This window comes from Alligator sinensis, unplaced genomic scaffold (genome assembly GCF_000455745.1).
Source record: "Alligator sinensis unplaced genomic scaffold, ASM45574v1 scaffold1018_1, whole genome shotgun sequence".
Classification (NCBI taxonomy): Eukaryota; Metazoa; Chordata; order Crocodylia; family Alligatoridae; genus Alligator; species Alligator sinensis.
This window is the reverse complement of record NW_005842038.1, coordinates 859,104-864,733: the sequence shown is the minus strand read 5'-3', so window position 1 is coordinate 864,733 and position 5,630 is coordinate 859,104.

Sequence of the window (5,630 nt, the reverse complement as noted above, 5' to 3'; positions counted from 1 at the left end):
CAGGAATGCATGAACAAAAATATGTTTCCCTTCTGATAAAACTGAGCTATAATGGTACCTCAGATTTAATGGAGTCTGACCAGGGAATTGGCCCAGACAGCAGGATGAGTATCCTAATTCTGAACTAAACTACCATCAAGCCAAAGCACCACAATAGGGAATGCCCTTTAAAATGGATTTGATTCAAATTGAAGCATTGTGGGTCAATTCAACATTTCAGTTTGGGGAATATCAAAGTATTTGGATCAGATGTGTCAAAACAAAATGCTTTCACATTTCTGAACTAAATTTCATTTTTCGTTAGGGGCAGGGGGCCACATGTGGGGACACTTGAAATCCTGACCTTTCATCCTGATTTGGGGCAAGGACAAAAACATCTCTTAATTTCCCAAAAGATAGAGATTTGACTCATCTTTAAATACTATTTTTAAAACCAAAATGAATGTTTAAACTATGCTGATGGAAATAGCATTTAGCTCTTACAAGGAGAAGGAGGATGCTGCTCATTGAGCAGTGGATGGTCCAAGCGAGACATGATGGGCTCCAGTCAGACTCCCCAGGGATGGTTTTGTGCAGGTGGTTTGTATTTTATTTTGAAACAGTATCTTGCTCTGGAATCCTACTACATGCCCATGCTTTTCACTGACATCGAGTGCTATTTTTAAACCTTCCTATATTTGCAAGTGTATACTAAAATATACTAAAGTCAGTAAAAATGAAAATGTCAGGAATAGCATTTCTTACCCCAGTGCGATAGCACAACAAGATGATATCGTCAGGTTAAAGCCTTTTACCTTGAATTGGACATGAATAATTCAAGCCTTCAAATTATTGTTCAACCACATAACCTCATCTGTCACTCACCAGCGGCCACTCTTTCTGTCCCTCTCCAGATTTCATCGATGCCGATATCCTCCATCCACAACCCTCCCTTATCTCTCTTGAAATTTGTATGGACATGATGTTTGGCAGAGGCGACATGCTTTTACCAAGTTGGACTTCCACCAGGTAACATGAAAGCAGCTTCATCTCTTCCTGGGCAGTCAGTTGTGATAAAACTAATCAGGATACCTGCAGGCTTTGACGACTGTGCATTCTCGAGATAATAATGAAACCCATTGTTTGCCTGTCTTTCTTTCATAAAGATGTAAGATTTGTAAGGCCGTAAACCACCTTGGCCCTACATACCTAAGGGACCACCTTCTTCTACTGTGATCCCTAAGGTCAGCTGAGAGCAACTTCCTGCAAGTGCCATGAATACACCAAGCCCACTTGACAAAAATGTGTGCGAGGTCCTTCTTAGCAGTTGCCTATCAACTCTTAAACCCCCTCATTCCTGAGGCTTACTAGGGCCTGAACATCTTTTGGAAGCCCTATGAGACCTTCCTATTTGGGCAGTGTTTAGCAAAGGTAGACTGACATATTGTTTTGGGGGGAAGGTTTCTGCTTTGGGTTGCTATTTTAGTTCTCTTTTAAGTTGCTTTGTCCTTGTGTCACTCTCCTTATGTATAAGTTATTCTTTTCCCTGTATGTAAGTTTTCCTGAGTTTTTGTCTGGTAGGATGGCATATAAATCAAATAAGTAAATAGATACATTAAACAAATAAATATGATGTTGTATCAAGGATACAAGGTTTAGAGAGAAACATTTTATCTTATAAACCGAAGTAACTCACTAGCACGTTAAGAGGGGCCTAAAGTGGAATGTCTCATGCCTTATGAATCTGATCTGTAAATTAGCGACCCATGGGCTTATAACTCTATCACGCCCATGGGTTACTAAATTACATGAGTGACTAAATTCCTTGATAAAGGAAATGACAGTGAAACCAAAAAGAAAGAGTTTTAAATCCTTCAACACATCAGAGCAATTTAGATTCTTCAGTACTGGCCCCATCCATATGGTTAGTGATCAAAAAGGAGGAGGAGACTAATTTCAGGCTCAGAAGTGGCAGCTATTTCACGGAAAGATATATCTGGCTTGAGCTGTGCCTACAATGGTTGAGTTTTCTCTCTGCTTGTTTATTCATCATAATGGGATCCCAGCCCATAATTGGAGCTTCTATATGCTACTGTGATACAAAAGTAATGGTAATTGGCCTCAAGAGACACGCAGGAAATCAGACCAAACCATTGCATGGAAGAAAAAAGATGACAAATCCAAATCTGACCCAGAATCTAGGTCCAGATCTCACCATCTAGATAACCTGCCTGGCTTATTAAATACTTGTTGATTATATACAGGCTTATTGTCCTCACTTTTAAGTCCCTTTACAATCACTGTCGTTTCTTACTTTTCTCCTTTTGTATCTGTGGTAGCACAAAAGGGATGGATTGATACCAAAAAAGTGTGGTCAATGATTTCCTTGTGATACTTTTTTATGTGTTGATATTATCAGGCTGGGGATGTGGATAGCACAATCATGCGTAATATAGAATGACACACTCAGGTGTTTAGAGATGTCCTAGATAATTGCTCTAGTTTCCTTACTAGCCTTTAGATGGCTATGGAATTACATAAGGGACTATTATAAGTTCCAGCTGTTTTCAAAATTAAAAAGGAAGAAAAGTGGCTTGCATTTCAACCTCATGTGGCTTGCGTTCCAACCTCTTTATCATATTTTCCAGTTTTCTACATTTTTTAAAAACTGCAGAGCCCAAATGAAGACACTGTACTCCAGGTGAAACCTAACCAGCATTAAGTTGAGTGATATAGTTCCCTCTCATGTCTTGCATATGCTGCAATCCAAACTTGTATTTGCTTTTTTGTGATACATCACATCACCTGCCTAACTCACATTGAGTTTGTGATGCACCGTAACACTTAGATCCTTCTCAGCAATGGTACTACCAAGTCAATTATTTCCCCTTTTACAACTGTACATCTTTTTCATTATTTGTAGTATGTAACATTTATATTATGTTCAACTTTCTTTGTTTTTTGTGTATTTATAATCCCATTCACTCCATTTATCCAGATCTATTTGAATTTTAAACCAATCCTCCAAAGTGTTTCAAATACCACCCAGTGTGGTACTGTGTACCTGTTTGATCAGTAAACCCTCTATTCTTGCATCCAAGTCATTAATAAAAACAATTAAACTAGTCCCAATCTGAAACAAACCTCTTTGGAACTCCGCTGAAGACCTCCCCTTCCAGTCTGACATTAATTCACTAATGATTACTTTTTGCTTGCAATTATTCAGTACGGTGTATACCTACATAATGATAATTCTATCTAAGGCACGTTGTTTCCAGATTACTTATGTGGGATTGCATCAACAAACCTTATATCTATCATATTTCCCTTATCCACCAATCCACTTCATGAGATCAAGTTGATTTGGCATGATTTGTGCTTAATGAATCTATGCTGGCTGTTAGTGACCAAGCTTTGTACAGATGTGTACAGATCAAATGTTTTATAATTTGTTCTGCTAACTTCCAATGAGAAGATTTCCATCAGCATTTCGCCTGCAGGATTGCTCCTATGCTTTTGATTCTATATAGTGCAGTAGTGAAAGGGTCCACAGTGGCAGTGAATGTGAAGCTTTTGTAGTTTCCCTTCACTGCCTTTACTGCCAAATAAAAAGGGAGCCATCATGTATTACAAAATACTTCATAGCTCATTTGAAGGCCTGGCAAAATTATTAGGCTGTAAATACATTGGTAACTTACATTATATGTCACGTAACAGAGGTCGTAAAATTATCATCCTGATAGAAACATTTCAAGAGAGAATCTTAAAAGTTGGGAACACAGGATTGTACAAAGCCACAAAATCTGGATTTGGGACCCTCACAAAATTCAGAAAGATGATTAAGGGAAATTAATTACAGTAGAAATAGATTCCTCTTCAAGATTTTCCTTCTACCCAGCTGATAAAGACAAGCCAGGACATTTTTTGTTTTTTTTACCAGAGGTAAGGCACACATTTTTACTAGCGAAGGTGATCAATAACCCTGAGAGCAAACTATCAGGGGAAGTGTAGTATTTCCTTCATTTGGAGCTTGTGTGTCAAGAATGGATATAATTTTTGTGCAAGATATGCTTTAGCTAGAAACAAGTGTTTGGGTTTATGCAGGGGTAGGTGGGGAAAATCTTCTTGTCTGTGATTTACAGAAGCTCAAACTAGATGGTTTAATGGTTCTTTCCACTCTTACAATATGTAATTCTGTGAAACTCTTACCAGGATTCACTGGTTTGGGGAAAAAGCTCATCATCAAAGAGCAAACATGCCTTATCCTTGTGAAGCCAAGAGACACAGGGCCTAAGTACAGTCAAAAAGCCTGAGGCTGAATCAATTCAGTCTTTGCAGGTTAGTCTAAGTTACATAGATTGAACCGATAAGCAAGTGAACAGACATTTACTTTTGATTCTAGACATGCAGCCGTCTTCCTGCAGTGGCCCAAGCCAGAAGCCGAGGGGTGCTAGAGCATGCCTCCCTGCTCGGCTGAAGCAGACAGCTTGAGCCAAGGCTACCCTACCCATCCTGTTTGCGGGGGAGATACAAAGCATCCTGGGATGCTGGGGGACTGTGAATTCACTTGGATCAGGGGCAGAAGTTCAATAAACCAATTTAACCTAAATCAGTTAAGTCTGATACTACATCCATCCAGGTATACATCCATCCAGGTTTATCTTAAACCCGTTTCAGCCATTTTGAAAGTGATTTATGGGCACTGAACTTCTGTTGTGTTACAGATTTGAACCAGTTTCTGATCACTTATACCAGTGTACGTGTAATTGCTGTCCCTAGCCAGGGAGTGGGTGCCCAAATCTCTGTCCAAAACAAATGTTGGGATCCTAAGCCCATAGGTAGGTTCCTACGTAGTTTATTCAAATCTTAAATACCTAGAAGCTCTCACTGATTTCAGTGTATTCAGTAACCTCTCCTGATTCCAGTCCTGAAATTAAGTCACTGCTATCTTAGTAGGGTAATTATGTCTCTCTACTCTTGTACTACTGATTTCTTGGTTGCAGCCCCAGTATATAAATCTACAATACTTTTACCAATATATTGGATCTCATGTCCCATTTACCCCAAGAAAAAAAATAGCTTGATGCCTAATAAATAAAACAACATAATTGATTGCTTCATCCTGATCCTGAAGTTTTAGTGAGAAAGAGGCAGTGAGCTGCATTTTAGGTTACCCTGCATTGTGTTATACCTGCAGTTTTCACTTCTGACAGCCCATTGTGAAAGACCTACTATGCACTCCCCTCAGAGAGGCAAAACCTTCTTGGTGGTTCAAAATAGCATTTATAGTCTAAGTAACAGCAGAAACTATTGTTAAACAGCTGCCAGTGTGCTGGAAGCGACAGCAATTAAAAACCTGGAGGTGAGTTGGGAATTCAGCAACAAAAATTCACCTGCCTTGGTCATATTTCAAAAACATTAAAAATGAACAAACAAACAAACAAATACATGTCTTTGTCTTAGGGACAAGAAAACTCATTTTGCCTAATTTATAAGCCAGTCAAATTGTAAGGGCTGTAAATGTTAATCCTTATCAAAAGGAGAGGGGGGAAATAATTCAACGAACAATAAGATGCAAAAGAGAGCAGAGGTACGGAGGAAAAGAAAATAAATACAATGAGCCTGAAAATTGGAGGAGAGAGAGAGAAAAA